The following is a 16133-nucleotide window of genomic DNA, read 5'->3' as shown; positions in this document are numbered from 1 at the left end:
CATGGACATTTTATAGTATCATGGTATCATAGTATCAGTCAGGGTTGGAAGGGACCACAAAGGTCATCTAGTTCCAACCCCCCTGCCATGGGCAGGGACACCCCACATTAGATCAGGCTGGCCAGAGCCTCATCCAGCCTGGTCTTAAACACCTCCAGGGACAGGGCCCCAACCACCTCCCTGGACGACCAATTCCAGGGCTTCACCACTCTCATGGTGAAGAATGCTCTCCTCTCATCCAGCCTGAATCTCCCCACCTCCAGCTTCATTCCATTCCCCCTAGTCCTATCACTGCCTGAGAGCCTGAGAAGTCCCTCCCCAGCCTTCCTGTAGGCCCCCTTCAGATACTGGAAGGCCACAATTAGGTCACCTCTGAGCCTTCTCTTCTCCAGACTGAACAGCCCCAACTCCTTCAGTCTGTCCTCATAGGAGAGGTGCTCCAGCCCTCTGATCATCCTCGTGGCCCTTCTCTGGACACATTCCAGCACCTCCACATCCCTCTTGTAATAGGGGCTCCAGAACTGGACACAGTACTCCAGGTGGGGTCTCACCAGAGCTGAGTAGAGGGAGAGAATCACCTCCCTTGCCCTGCTGGCCACACTTCTCCTGATGCAGCCCAGGAGCTGATTGGCTTTGTGGGCTGCAAGTGCACACTGAGAGCTCCTGGTGAGCTTCTCCTCCCCCAGCACCCCCAAGTCTCTCTCCTCAGGGCTGCTTTCCAGCCAGTCCCTGCCCAGCCTGTATTTGTGCCTGGGATTGCCTCAACGCAGATGCAGGACCCTGCACTTGCTCTTGTTGAACCTCCTGAGGTTGGCTTGTGCCCAGCTCTCCAGCCTGTCAAGGTCCCTCTGGATGGCCTCCCTTCCCTCCAGCCTGTCTGCTGCACCACACAGCTTGGTGTCATCAGCAAACTTGCTGAGGATGCACTGAATGCCACTGTCCATGGCACCCACAAAGATGTTGAACAAGCCTGGTCCCAGGACTGATCCCTGAGGGACTCCACTTGTCACTGACCTCCACTGGGACATGGACCCATTGACAGCCACTCTTTGGGTGTGGCCTTCAAGCCAGTTCCTTATCCATCTAGTGGTCCACCCATCACACCCATGTGTCACCAGTTTGGAGACCAGGATGTGGTGCGGGACAGTGTCGAAGGCTTTGCTCAGGTCCAGGTAAACCACATCAGTTGCTCGCCCCTCATCTATTAATTTTGTCACCTGCTCATAGAAGACCACCAGGTTGGTCAGGCAGGATGATGATGATGATGATGATGATGATGATTATTATTATTAAAGTCTTTATAAAAGAGAGGAGATACAGGGGGGGTCATTATTTCCTCCGTATTGCCTCACACCACTACTTCCATGTGTAAATATTTTGTGATCCCCTCTGAGAATTTTAGCATTTTGAGGATGTGCCCCCCTCCCTCGCTCACCTGCTCCTCTGCTGCATCATCCCCCTGCACCACATGGCATAACCAGACCACCCAGAATCCCCCCCACTCCTTTTGATTCACCTAAAAAAGGCAGAAAATAAAGGAAACTGCACAGGCAGCAGCTCATCCCTTTCACAGTTAAATGTGTACAAATCCCCCCTCCCCCAAAAGGGGATATATGCTGGAGAAATAACGGGGTGGGGGGGGGGGGGGGGGAGAGCAGAGGGCGGAGGGGAAGGGTTCCCCACAAACAGCTGCAGCTACCCCGGCCCCTGTGCCACCAGCTGGTGGCTGCCCCACGGTGGGGAACCTGCCAGAGGTCAGCGCCACATGTCTCACACCCTGTTTTGGTTGGACCCCCCCGCACGTTGCGGGCAGGTTCCATGCTGCTGTCTCTGCCGCTCAGACATGTGCACCCTTTGATCCTCTTGAAGCGATGAAGCCTACCGTGGTGCTCCAGTGCCCTACAGTCTACCCCAAAAGCTACTTTCTAGATTTTTAAAGAGCAGAAAGACAGCTGAGTTTTCTCTCCAGGAACGTGAGTCTCCAAGTGTCCAGGGAGAGTTTAGAGTATAGCTGGACAGAGGATGCAACACAACACACCCAGCACTTCTTTCTCTGCAGTAACAAGCACCAACCTCTCAGCAATGCTCAAGATACTTACACAAGTTGCTCTAAAATGTGCTTTAAAATGGGGGTGTCAGGGTTTGGGGGAGGGTCCTGGGGGGTCCTGAAGTGGAGCATAGCTTGTCTAAAAGGACAAGCTGGGAAATGGTCAGGAGGGATGTTGGGTGGGATTGGGGGGTCCATGCAGCGTCAATAGGGTTTGAGGGTGTGCAGAAGGGTACTTACAATTTCTTAGGGGTTTGTATGGGGCTGTCAGGGTTTTGGGGGTGTCTCTAGGGGGGTCTGAATGAGATTGTAGCGGAATAAAAAGGACTGGGAACTGGGCTGGGAGGGGTGCAAAGTTTTGAGGGGCACTGTGGGGTGATTTGAGGGTCCATGCAGGGTGAAAAGGGTTTGAGGGTGTGCAGAAGGGTCCTTGCAATTCCACAGGCGTTCGTATGGGGGTGTCTGGGTTTTGGGGATGTTCCTGGGGGGTCCTGAAGTGGATCAGAGATGGCCTAAAAGGATGAGCTGGGAACTGGGCTGGGAGGGGTTGCATAGATTTGGGGGGCTCTGGGTGGGGACTGTGGGGGGTCCAGGCAGGCTCTAAAGGGATTTAGGGCGTGAAGAAGGGTCCCTACAATTCCATAGGGGTTTGTATGGGGGTGTCAGGGTTTTGGGGGGATTCTGTGGGGGCCTGAAACTGATTGAAGTGAGTAAAAAAGAATAGGCTGGGAAATGGGCAGGGGGCTGGGTATGGCTTTGGGGGCCTCTGGGGTGTGATTTCGGGGTCCACTCAGTGTCAACAGGGTTTGAGGGTTTGCATAAGGGTCTCTAGCATTTTGGAGGACATTTTATGGGGGTGTCAAGGTTTTGGGGGGTATCTCTGGGGGGGGCCTGAGTGAGATCATAGAAGATTAAAAGAGACAGGATTGGAATGGGGCGGGGGGGGAGCATGAATTTGGGGGCATCTGGGGGGTTCTTGGGGGGTTCTTGCAGGGTCACAGGGCTTTGAGGGTATGCAGAAGGGACCTTACAATTCCTTTGGGGTTTGTATGGGGGTGTCAGGGTTTTGGGGGGGCTATGGGGGGTCCTGAAGTGGATCATAGCTGGCCTGAAAGGATGAGCTGGGAACTGGGGGGGGCATGGATTTGGGGGCTTGGGGGGGGCTCTGGGGAGGTTCAGGCAGGGTCAAAAGGGTTTGAGGGTGTCGGGAAGGGTCCTTATAATTCCTTTGGGGTTCATATGGGGGTGTCAGGGGTTTGGGGGGAGCCTGGGGGGGGGGGGCCTGAATGTGATCGTAGCGGATTAAAAGACATGGGATTGGAACTGGGCGGGGGGGGGGAGGGGGGGGCTCCCCCAGACTCCCCCCAAAATCCTGACACCCCCATACGAACCCCTATGGACTACTAAGGACACTTCCTGAACCCCTCAAACCCTTTTCACCCTGCCTACATCCAACAATCCCCACCCAGAGCCCCCAAAATCTTCCTTCCACCATACATAGCCCAGTTCCCAGCCCATCCTCTTTACCCCACCACGATCACATTCAGGCCTCCCCATGCCCCCCCCCAAAATCCTGACACCCCCATACGAACCTCTCCAAAATCGTAGGGACTCTTCCTGACACCTTCAAATCATTTTTGAACCTGCCTGGATCCCCCAATCACCCCTCAGAGCCCCCCAAATCCATACCTCCCCTCCTATCCAGTTCCCAGCTCGTCCTCTTAGGCCAGCTTTGATCCATTTCAGGACCCCCCAGGACCCCATCCCCCCCCAAAACCCTGACACCCCCCATACAAAGCCCTCTGAAATGGTAGAGCCCCTTCTGCACACCCTCAAACCCTTTTGGCCCTGAGTTGGCCCCCAAATCACACCCCAGAGCCCCCCAAATCTATGCCACTCCCCTCCTACCCAGTACCCTGTTCGTCCCTTTTGGCACATTACAATTTGTATCACGACCCCCCATGGCGCCCCCCAAAATCCTGACACCCCCATACGAACCCCTAAGGAATAGTAAGGACCCTTCTGGACACCCTCAAACCCTTTTTAGCCTGCCTGGAACCCCCAGAGCCCCCCCACATCCATGCCCACCCCCATACCCCCACCCACTTCCCAGCTCATCCCCTCTTGGCACACTATGATCCAAATTACTCCTCCCCATCGCCCCCCAAAAACCCTGACACCCCCATACGAATCCCGAAGGAATTGTAAGGACCCTTCCGCACACCCTCAAACCCTTTTGACCCTGTCTGGAACCCCAAATCACCCCACAGAGCCCAGTTCCAAGCTCGTCCTTTTTACCCCTCTATGATCATATTCAGGCCCCCCCAGAGACCCTCCCAAAACCCTGACACCCCCATCCAAACCCCTAAGAAATCGTGAGGCCCCTTCCAGACATCCTCAAATGCTTTAGACCCCTGCCTGGACCCCACAATCCCCACCCAGAGCCCCCCAAATCCATGCCACACACACCCCCCAGCCCAGTTCCCAGCTTTTCCTTTCAGGCCAGCTATGATCCACTTCAGGCCTCCCCATCACTACCCCCAAAATCCTGACACCCCCATAAAAACCCTACAGAGTACTAAGGATCCTTCTGCACACCCTCAAAACCTTTTAATGCTGCCAGGACCCCACAATCGAAGGGGGAAGGGGTTGAAACCAGTCCCCCCAGGCAAGAGTCTGGGGGCGATGAGCTAGAGTCCGAGGTGAAACCAGCAGTCCGGCTGCAGGGCATGGACACTAATGCACGAAGCATGGGTAACAAACAAGAGGAGCTGGAAGCCTTGCTGCAGCAGGAAAGTTATGATGTAGTTGCCATCACAGAGACCTGGTGGGACGACTCACATGACTGGAGCGCTGCAATTGACGGCTACAGGCTCTTCAGGAGAGACAGGCAAGGAAGAAGGGGTGGAGGGGTGGCCCTGTACATCAGGGAGGCACTAGATGCCATTGAGCTGGAGATCAGGGACGATCGGGCTGAGTGCTTGTGGGTAAGAATTAGAGGGAAGATCAGCAGGGCAGACACCCTGGTTGGAGTCTGTTATAGACCACCCAACCTGGAAGAAGATGTTGATGAGTCCCTCAATAGGCAGCTTAAGGCTGTCTCAAGATCGCCTGACCTTGTTCTCACGGGCGACTTCAACCTGCCTGACATCGGCTGGGATTTCAACACAGCAGAGAGGAGACAGTCTAGGAGGTTCTTAGAATGCATGAAGGACAGCTTCTTATCCGAGATGCTGCTGAGCCTACCAGGGGCAAGGCTATGCTTGACCTCCTCTTCACCAACAGGGAAGGGCTGGTGGGGATGTGGTGGTCGGAGGGTGTTTAGGGGCCATGACCACGAGGTAATTGAATTTTCAGTATTTGGTCAAGATAAGAGGGGCAGCAAGAAGACCTCCACTCTGGATTTCCGGAGGGTGGATTTCAGGTTACTCAAGGAACTAACTCAGAAGGTTCCTTGGGAAACAGCTCTTAAAAACAAATGGATCCAGGAGAGCTGGACCTGCTTCAAGGAGGAACTGTTGAAGGCGCAGGAACAGGCTGTGCCAATGTGCCGGAAGATGAGCCGCCAGGGCAGACAGCCTGGATGGGCAATGAACTTCTAAAAGAACTAAGGGGAGAAAAGGGGGTGTATCATCTTTGGAAGAAAGGGGAGGCAACCCACGGAATGTTTAAGGATATTACTAGGTCGTGTAGGAAGAAAATTAGGGTGGCAGAAGCACATTTGGAGCTTAGCCTGGCCTCTGCTGTGAAGGACAACAAAAAGACCTTCTATAAATACATTAATAGCAAGAGGAAGGGCAAGGACAACCTCCACTCCTTGGTGGACACAGAGTGGAACATTGTAACAAAGGATGAGGAAAAGGCAGAGGTGCTTAACACCTTCTTTGCCACAGTTTTTACTAGCAGGACAGAATGTCTTCCAGACAGCTGGCCTGCAGAGCTGGCAGAAGGAGCCAGGGAGCAGCATAGCTTTCCTCTGTTCCAGAAGGGGGTAGTTGGTGATCTGCTCAGTTGCTTGGATCCCCACAAGTCCATGGGACCAGATGGGATCCATCCTAGGGTGCTGAGAGAGCTGGCAGAGGAGCTGGCTGGGCTGCTATCCATCATTTTTTAGCAGTCCTGGCTCACTGGAGAGGTCCAGAAAACTGGAAGCTGGCCAACGTGGTGCCCATCCACATGAAGGGCCGGTTGGATGAGCCAGGGAATTCTAGGCCTGTCAGCCTGACCTCAGTGCCAGGCAAGATCATGGAACAGTCATCTTGAGTGCAATCACACAGCACTTACAGGATGGCCAAGGGATCAGGCCTAGCCAGCATGGATTTAGGAAGGGTAGGTCCTGCCTGACCAACCTGATCTCCTTCTATGTTCAGGTGACTGCCTGGTGGATGTGGGGCAGGCTGTGGATGTGGTCTGCCTGGACTTCAGCAAGGCCTTTGACACTGTCCCCCGCAGCAAACTCCTGGCCAAGCTGGCAGCCCCTGGCTTGGACAGCAGCACTCTGAGCTGGGTTAGGAACTGGCTGGAGGGCCGAGCCCAGAGAGTGGTGGTGAATGGTGCCACATCCAGCTGGTGGCCAGTCAGTAGTGGAGTCCCACAGGGATCAGTGCTGGGCCCCATCCTCTTTAACATCTTTATTGATGATCTGGATGAGGGCATTGAGTCCATCATCAGTAAATTTGCAGACGACACCAAGCTGGGGGCAAGAGTTGATCTGCTGGAGGGTAGAGAGGTTCTGCAGAGGGACCCGGACAGGCTGGGCAGGTGGGCAGAATCCAAGGGCATGAGATTGAACACATCCAAGTGCCAGGTGCTGCACATCGGCCACAACAACCCCATGCAGTGCTACAGGCTGGGGTAAGAGCGGCTGGAGAGCAGCCAGGCAGAGAGGGACCTGGGGGTGCTGGTCGATGGCAGGCTGAACATGAGCCTGCAGTGCGCCCAGGCAGCCAGGAGGGCCAATGGCATCCTGGCCTGCATCAGGAACAGTGTGGCCAGCAGGAGCAGGGAGGTCATTCTGCCCCTGTACACTGCACTGGTTAGGCCACACCTCGAGTCCTGTGTCCAGTTCTGGGCCCCTCAGTTTAGGAAGGAGGTTGAGTTGCTGGAAGGTGTCCAGAGAAGGGCAACAAAGCTGGGGAGGGGTTTAGAACACAGCCCTATGAGGAAAGGCTGAGGGAGCTGGGGTTGCTTAGCCTGGAGAGGAGGAAGCTCAGGGGTGACCTTACTGCTCTCTACAACTACCTTAAGGGAGGTTGTAGACAGACAGAGGTTGGTCTCTTCTCCCAGGCAGCCAGCACCAGAACAAGAGGACACAGTCTCAGGCTGCACCAGGGGAGGTTTAGGTTGGATGTTAGGAAGAAGTTCTACACAGAGAGTGATTGCCCATTGGAATGGGCTGCCTGGGGAAGTGGTGGAGTCACCATCACTGGAGGTGTTCAGGAGACTTGATGGGGTGCTTGGTGCCATGGGTTAGTTGATTAGGTGGTGTTGGATGATAGGTTGGACTCGATGATCTTGAAGGTTTCTTCCAACCCGGTCTATTCTATTCTAATCACCCCCCAGAGCGCCCCAAATCCATCACCCCCCCAGTCCACTTCCAAGCTTGTCCCTTTCACCCTGTTAGAATCCCATTCACAACCCCCCATGGACCCCCAAAACCCTGACACACCCATACAAACTCCTAGGGAATTGTAAGGATCCTTCTGAACACCTTCAAATGCTTTTGACCCTGCCTGGACCCCCCCATTGCACCCCAGAGCCCCCCAAATCCATGACACCCTCCCCAGCCCAGTTCCCAGCCTATTCTTTTTTCCTCACTTCAGTCCGTTTCAGTCCCCTCCAGTAGCCCCCCCCAAAACCCTGACACCCCCATATGGACCCCTAAGGAATTGTAAGGGCCCTTCTGCATGCCCCAAATTCTTTTTTAGTCTGCCTGGACCCCCACAGAGCCCTACAGAGCCCCCCAAATCCATGCCCCCCCTCCTGCTCAGTTCCCAGCTCATCCCTTTTGGCACACTACAATTCCATTCACGACCCCCCTCCCCCCCCCAAAACCCCTGACACCCCCATACAAACCCCTCCAGAATTGTAAGGACCCTTCTGGACACCCTCAAACTATTTTTGCCCTGCCTGTACCCCACCAGAGCTCCCCAGAGTCCCCCAAATCCATGCCCACCCTCCCAATCCAGTTCCCAGCTCCTCCCTTTTGGCACACAATCCCATTTAGTCCTCCCCCGAGCCCCCCAGAACCCTGATGCCCCCATAGGAACCCCTCGGGAATTGTAAGGACCCTTCTGACCCTGAGTGGATTCCCTTCTCTGCTGTGAGGTTGCAGCCTGAACTTTCTGGAGAGCTTCTGGACACCCCACACACATTTGGTTGTTTTTGAAGTAACTTTCTCAGGTTTGCAGCAATTGGACAAGCCAGGAGAGCCCAAACCTGTACCTCATGGAACGGGTTGGGTTGGAAGAGATCTCAAAGCTCAGCCAGTTCCAATCCCCTGTCCGTGGGCAGGGACACCTCCCACCAGCCCAGCTTGCTCAAGGCCTCATCCAGCCTGGCCTTGAACACTTCCAGGGAGGGGGCAGCCACAACCTCCCTGGGCAACCTGTGCCAGGCTCTCCTCATGCTTAAGAATTTCTTCCTCATCTCCAGTCTCCATCTCCCCTCTCCCAGCTCAAAGCCCTTCCCCTCCCCTCCGCTCCCCTCCCCTCCTAGTTCTACAAACCCTTCTCAGAAGGGCTGGTAGCAACCAAATGCCAACAACCAGATGTTGGGAAGGGAAACCTCGGCTGAGAGTTGACAAGGCAAACAAAGACAGTGATTAAAAGAGAGACATTCTTACAGCCACAACAGCTTCCTGCAGAGCAGCATCTTGATCCTGGGCCAAATCCCAGAGTCCTGGAGGCCTCTGGTGCTATTTTTAGCAAGGCCTCCCCCTGGGGAGGTTTCCTCAGCAGCAGCCTCACAGCAATGAGCTCACGTGCTGCTGATCATCTCTGTCACCCCTTCAGGACTTGTCAGCAGCCATTAGGACAAATTTGCCGGGGTTTAGTGGGTTTGTGGTTTTGTTGTGAGGGTTTTTTTTAAGGCCAGAAGCCCTGCTCCTGCTCCATGCTGTGCTCTTCTGAACAAAGGAAACACCTGCAGGAGCTGAGATGGACCAGGAGGAGCTTCAGCGTCCTCTTGAATGTTTGGTATCCTCCAAAAGCAGATGTTTAAGGTTGCTTTACCTAAACATGACCCTGTGACCCCAACCAGCATTCAGAGTTTGTAGTGAGCATGGAATGATAGAACTGGTTGGGAAGGAGAAGGCCTCCAACCAGCAACCCAACACCACCATGGCCACCAAACCAGGGCCCCATGTGCCATGGCCACAGGTTTCTTCAACACCTCCAGGAATGGGAATTCTACGACCTCCTTGGGCAGCCTGGGGCAGGCCCTGATCACTCCTGCAGGACATAAATTGTTCCTCATGAACAACCTGAACCTCCCCAGGGGCAACTCGAGGTCATCTCTTGTCCTGTGCCTACCCAACCCCCACTTGGCTCCAGCCTCCTCTCAGGGAGCTGAAGAGAACAATGAGGTCCCCCTCAGCCTCTTCTCCACACCAGCTCCCTCAGCTGTTCCTCCCCAGCCCTCTTCTCCAGACCCTTCCCCAGATTCATTGCCCTTCTCTGGCTCTGCTCCAGCCCTCAAAGTCTTTTTGGCAGTGAGGAGCCCAACCGTGACCCCAGGATTCCAGCTGTGGCCTGCCCAGCACAGGACAATCCCTGCCCTGCTCCTGCTGCCCACACTGTGGCTGCTCCAGGCCAGGCTGCTGGTGGTCATCTCGACCACCTGGGCATCCCCTGGCTCCTCTCCAGCTGTTCTCATCTCCACCCCCAGGTCTTTTCCCACCAGACAGTTTCCAGACATTGCTCCAGCCTGAAACCTCCAGGGCAGCACCCAGCCCTTGGCCTTGTTGAACCTCATCCCATTGACTTCAGTCATGGATCCAGCCTGGCAGAACCCCCTGCAGCAGCTCCACATCCCACCCAGCTTGGTGTCATCTGCAAACTGCCCGAGGGTGCCTCACTGCCCACGGTAAGGGAGTTACAAATGGATGATCTTCAAGGTCCCTTCCAATCCAACCCATTCTATGAATCTATGAATTGCCCAGCTCCAGCCCCCTGCCATGGGCAGAAACACCTCCTACCAGCCCAGCTTGCTCAAGGCCTCATCCAGTCTGGCCTTTAACCTCCCTCCAGGGAGAGGGAAGCCACAACCTCCCTGGGCAACCTGTTCCAGGGTCTCCTCACCCTCACTCTCAACAATTTCTTCCTCGTGTCCAGGCTGTCTCCCCTCTCCCAGCTCAAAGCCATTGTCCCTCAGCCTGGCACTCCTAGCCCTTGTCAAAAGCCCTCCCCAGGTCTCCTGGAGTCTTCTCTTCAGGTACTGGAAGGCTGCTCTAAGGTCTCCCTAGAGCCTTCTCTTCTCCAGCTGAACAGCCCAAACTTCCTCAGGCTGTCCCCAAACGCCTCTGATGATCTTGGTGGCCTACTCTGGACCCCCTCCAGCAGCTCCAGGTCCTTCTTGTGCTGAAGGCCCCAGAACTAGATGCAGTGCTGCAGGTGTCTGAGCAGAGCAGAGAAGAGCAGATGGAAAAATCCCCTCCCTCATCCTGCTGGTCACACTTTGTTGAAATCCCTCAAGTTGCATCCACAGTATCACAGTATCACTTAGGTTGGAAAGGACCTCGGGGATCATCGAGTCCAACCTATCAACACAGACCCCATGACTAGACCATGGCACCAAGTGCCACGTCCAATCTCCCAGGCTCAAGTGTCCCCTAAAGCAAAGCCCTCACACTTTAGGGGACACCTCCTAATCTGGCCATGTCCACCCACCTCTGTCCTGGCTGCCAGAAAACCTCCAGGGACGCTGGGAGGGGGAATTTTAGAGCAGTTTTAATTGTTCACCTCTCTCCCTTTGGAGCCATCTCTGAGGGGTGAAACCTGTAGCAGCTTTTGAGATAAGCCTCACAGAAGAGACATAAAGCAGAGAGATAAGGAATCAAAAATGCTTTTAAAAGTATTTGGACCTCCAAAGTATCTTTCCTCACTGAAATCATCTTCTGATTGAGACATTGACAGCAAGATGCATTTGAGCATCCCTGGCTCTGACACATTGTGTTTCGTGGCTGATGGGATTCAGGTTCTAACCACAGCAGCTTTCTCTTCACCTTCCCCCAAAACTAAAGGCTACAGGGCAGAGGCTGCAGGCTTGACTCTTGTCAACACTGCGAACCCCCTAAACCACCTCGCACTGAGACACCAAGACCCAATGACAACAAGGAGGTTAATTATCACTGCACCTATAGATGGTAGCATTGAGCCCTCACCACGCTGCCAACCTATGGTGCCTGGGGACTGCAAGATGCAATCAACGCTGCCAAAGGTGGCAAATGCCCAAGATACAACTGAAGCCAAAGGGAAGGCAGGCTGCAGGTGGGTGATTTTTTGGCTGGCAACGCTCTGGCTAGCCACCTCCTCTCTTGGCCACGGTGAGGAAGGCTCCATTCCCCTCCAGCAGCCATGAAGGCAGGTGTGACAGCCCTGAGAAGAGATGGCACAACCTTGCCTGGAGATCTGCTGCACCCCCAGACCCCACCTGAGGAGATGGCGCCCGGGCCTGCAGGCGCTGCAGGGCTTTCAAGCAGCGCTAGGCCCCGAGCAGGCCCCGCCACAGCTCCCCCCCACACCCCCTCCAAGCTCCCACCGCTTCCCCTAAAGGCTGAGAGCAGCCCAGAGGCCCCGCATCTCCTCCGGGGGGTGCGCAACCACCGCTGGACGGGCGACAGGCGAGGATCCGCAGAGCTGCCCCCGACCAAGCCCCGGCGCCGTTTGTAGCGGAGCCGAAGTCGGGCAGCGCCTGGGCCACGGCAGCACCGGCCTGCGAGTGACGTCACCGCGCCACGCACCTATCACCGCGCTTCCCTGCGGCCCAGGAGGAAATGACGTCACCGTATCCCTCCGCCGGCCTCAGGTCGCGTTTTTGTGTGTGTGTGTGTATATGTATGTGCGGTGTGCCTGCGCCGGCGGGCGCCGCGCGTGTATCAGCCCGCCAGGCGCGCTCTTTTTCCTCCCCTCTGCTGTGAGGGGGACGTCGAGGGGAGGGAGGGAAGAGGGGGGTGGGAGGGAGGGAAGAGGGGGGGTGGGAGGGGGGGGGAAGGAGAAGAAGGGGGGGGTGAAAAAAAGACACACGCCAAGCACGGAGCCGCCCCCCGTGAGAACGTGCGGAGAGCTCGCAGAAACAGAGACCATTCCTCCTCCTTCTCCTCACAGCATCACGCTCGGGGGTCCCGGGGGGGCTCATGCCACCTGCCCTTCTCCTCCCCTGCCTGTCGCCTCACCCAGAGAGCGGCGGAGCGTGGGGGCCCCTTTAAGGACGAGCAGCCGCGGCTGAGGCAGCGGGAGAAGCGGCGGCGGTGAGGAAGGTGAGGCGCTGCGAACCCGTTATGTGGGGATGGGGGATCGGGATGGAGGGGGGGGTAGGGGAAACCCGCGGTGGGATGTGGGGGAGTCTCCGCCGTGTGCGGGTGGCGGTAGGTGACCGCTGGAACCGGTTCGAACCGCCGGGGTCTGGGGGAGAAGAAGAAGAAAAGAGGAGGAGGGGAGGTGGTGGTTGTGGAAAGGGGGGTGGGAGGGTGGCCAGGCCGGAGCGCTCCGTACACAAAGCGGTGGCGGCGGCGACGGCGGGGGGAAGAGGAGGAGGAGGAGGAGGAGGGAGAGAGTGAGAAGGAGGGAGGGCTCCGGGCTGCCGAGGCGGGGGCCGGGGAGGAGCCGCGGCGGCGGGTCCCGCTGGGCGGCCGAATGCTGGCCCCGCTGCGCTGCGAGGGGAGCGGAGGGATCCGCGGCCGCCGTCTGTGTGTGTGTGGGGAGGGGACGGCAGAGGGGGGTGGTGAAGCGGCTCCGCCGGCTCCCTCCGCTTCTCGCCGCCTCCCCCCATCTCGCTCTGTAGAACCCCCCCCGGCGCTCAGCGCCCCCCCCCCAGCCGCCATCATCCCCGGGGAGGGGGCGGCCGCAGCCTCGCCGTCTTTACCTCCCCCTCCTCCTCCTAGCCGTGGCTGGTGCTGGGTGGGCGGCCATGTTGGGCTCGGGGATTATTTTTCTCTGCCTTTCTTAGCCGCCACAATGCAGCGCGGGCTGCGTCCTGCCGGGGCTGTGCCGGGGCAGCAGCCTGGCTGCCGCTGGGTAACGCGGGGGGGGATCTCGACTCAGCCTTTCGGAGGGGTGCGACACACCACAGCCTCCCCCCCACAGCCCGTGGCTCCCCCACCGCCTCCATTGCCTCGCCTGCGGCCGTGGGGAGCCGGGCTCGGCAGCCTCCCCCCCTCTGCTGAGGGGCTGGGGGCTGCTGCCTGCTTCTCCCTGCCGTGGCATCCCCGGTGACAGGAGCGGCCGCAGCGCCGGCACCTCGGAGCAGAGGATCCAGCCGGGCCCGCAGACCCCGGCCCGGAGCCTGCCCAGGCCCCTCAGAGGGACAGGACATCCTCTGGGGTGCCTTGGGCAGTCCCCCCACGCTGGCAGGACGTCACCTGCAGTCCCTTGGTTGGTCCCTTCACAGGGACAGGACATCATCTGGGACCCCTTGGTTGCCCTCCTGTCCCATCAGTGGGTTAGGAGCTGGCTTTGAGAGTTTCTCCTAGGCAAGGAGCACTGAAAGCCTCCGTGCAGAGTGCCCTCAAGGCTGATTTTTCTGCCTGCAGATCTTAAACTGGAGATGTTTGCTGCCCCCAAGGTGTAGCTGTCACTGGGACACCAGCTGGGACAGGAGATGGGGGTAGAGGATTTGGGGGCAGGATCTGTTGCTTCTTTCAGGCAGTATTTTACATCATCCTCACCCTGCTGCTCCCTGCTGCCTCAGAGCTTCAGCTTGCTGCAGTTGTCCATTTTTGTCTTGCAGGCTTCCAGCAAGCACATCTCACACTTGGGTAGTGTCCCCAAGGCTACCCCATGGGGCTGCCTGCTCTGGGATCCTTGCTCTCTGTTGCTGCTTTAGGCTCTGGCTGGCTGTGGGAGTCTTGGTGGGGATTTGGTATTGTGGATATTCAGAGAAGCAGAGAGTGGTGGGGCTGAAAGGGACCTCCAGAGATCATCCAGTCCAACCCACCCCCCAGCCAAAGCAGAACCAGCCAGTGCAGGTCACACAGGAACACATCCAGGTGGGTTTTGGTCTCCAGATAAGGAGACTCCATAACCTCTCTGGGCAGCCTGCTCCAGGCCTCCAGCACCCTTACACCAAACAACTTTCTCCTCCTGCTCAGCTGGAGCCTCCCGAGTTCCAGTTTGTGCCCCTTGCTCCTTGTCTCATATTGGGATGTGCACAATCCCACAGCTGCTTGCAGGCTGTGTCAGAGAACCTCCAGCTGTCTCTCTTGATGTCAGTAGACCAGAGCTTGCATCAGGTTAGAAGGGACCCTCAGGTCAACTTGTCCAACCAGCACACTTCTGACTAGATCACAGACTCACATCATGGCTCAGGTTGGAAGCGCCTCAGAGATCATCTCCTCCAACCTCCCTGTCATGGGCAAGGACACCTCCCACCAGCCCAGGTGGCTCAAGGCCTCATCCAGCCTGGCCTGGAACACCTCCAGGGAGGAGGCAGCCACAGCCTCCCTGGGCAGCCTGTGCCAGAGTTTCCCTATCCTGGTACTGAAGAACTTCTTCCTCAGCTCCACTCTAACCCTGCTCTGCTTCAGCTCCAAACCATTCATCCTTGCCCTGTCTCCAGACCCCCTGATGAAAAGTCCTTCTGCAGCCTTCCTGTAGGATCCCTTCAGGTACTGGCAGGCAGCAATAAGGCCCCCCTGGAATCTTCTCTTCTCCAGGCTGGACACCCCCAGCTCCCTCAGCCTGTGCTCACGGCAGAGCTGCTCCAGCTCTTGGCCAACCTGTGGCCAGCAGGAGCAGGGAGGTCATTCTGCCCCTGTGCACTGCACTGGTTAGGCCACACCTCGAGTCCTGTGTCCAGTTCTGGGCCACTCAGTTTAGGAAGGAGGTTGAGTTGCTGGAGCGAGTCCAGAGAAGGGCAATGAAGTTGGTGAGGGGTCTGGAGCACAGCCCTGTGAGGAGAGGCTGAGGGAGCTGGGGTTGCTTAGCCTGGAGAAGAGGAGGCTCAGGGGTGACCTACAACTACCTGAAGGGAGGTTGTAGCCAGACAGAGGTTGGTCTCTTCTCCCAGGCAGCCAGCACCAGAACAAGAGGACACAGTCTCAAGCTGCACCAGGGGAGGTTTAGGCTGGAGGTGAGGAAGAAGTTCTACACAGAGAGTGATTGCCCATTGGAATGGGCTGCCTGGGGAGGTGGTGGAGTCACCATCACTGGAGGTGTTCAGGAGGAGACTTGATGGGGTGCTTGGTGCCATGGGTTAGTTGTTTAGGTGGTGGTTTATTGGTTGATAGGTTGGACTCGATGATCTTGAAGGTCTCTTCCAACCTGGTCTGTTCTGTTCTATTCTATCATTGTGGCATCTGGCCTCACTGCACCAGCTCTGTGTCCTCCTCCTGCTGGGGACACCAGAACTGGCCATAAAGATCAGACTACCCAGGGCCACATCAAGTCTAATTTTGACCATCTGCAGGGTCAGAGTCCCAACCACATCCCTGGGCCTCCTGTCCCAGTGTCCCACTATTCATACTGGGGCGAGCAGAAATCTCTGTGCTGCTTCCTTGCTGAAGACCTGAGGCAGAACCTGAGCTCCAGACAAACTCTTGGCCTCTAGAAGCTTCAAGGTAGTCCAAAATCTGCCCTGAAAGTCAAGCTGCAGTGGTTTGTTTTCATCACTCAGACTTCTGAGGGAGATAAGAATCACTCAGGTGTTTAATGGTAACATTTTAATTAGGGAGCCTCACACACATCAAAGCCTTGAAGAAAACAGCCAGGACTGTGGCTGGTGGTGGCCCTCCCAGAAAACCTTGGAAAGGTGCCTTTGGAAGGGCTTTACAAGGCAACCAAATCAAGACAACCACATCAGCCAGCACCCAGGAGGATTTCTCTTGGCCTGCAGGATGGAGCTGCTCACCTCCTGCCTTCCACCTCCCTGC

At 56.7% G+C, this 16133-nt stretch overlaps 1 protein-coding gene across 3 annotated transcripts in view; it reads left to right on the top strand.

Annotated features, from left to right (window-relative positions):
- The first annotated feature begins 12259 nt into the window (after positions 1-12259).
- POGZ (pogo transposable element derived with ZNF domain) overlaps positions 12260-16133 on the top strand; it is a 36664-nt gene continuing 32790 nt past the window's right edge. For all 3 annotated transcript variants that reach the window (XM_068170363.1, XM_068170362.1, XM_068170361.1), the window contains exon 1: positions 12260-12524. The gene's annotated coding sequence lies outside the window, so the exon portion shown is untranslated. The remainder of the gene's footprint in view (positions 12525-16133) is intronic.

This window comes from Melanerpes formicivorus, unplaced genomic scaffold (assembly GCF_026170545.1).
Source record: "Melanerpes formicivorus ecotype bairdi unplaced genomic scaffold, bMelFor1.0.p_v2 SCAF_353, whole genome shotgun sequence".
In the NCBI taxonomy this organism is placed as follows: Eukaryota; Metazoa; Chordata; class Aves; order Piciformes; family Picidae; genus Melanerpes; species Melanerpes formicivorus.
Note: the sequence above shows the minus strand (reverse complement) of the source record. Positions and strands in the feature narration are given on the sequence as shown.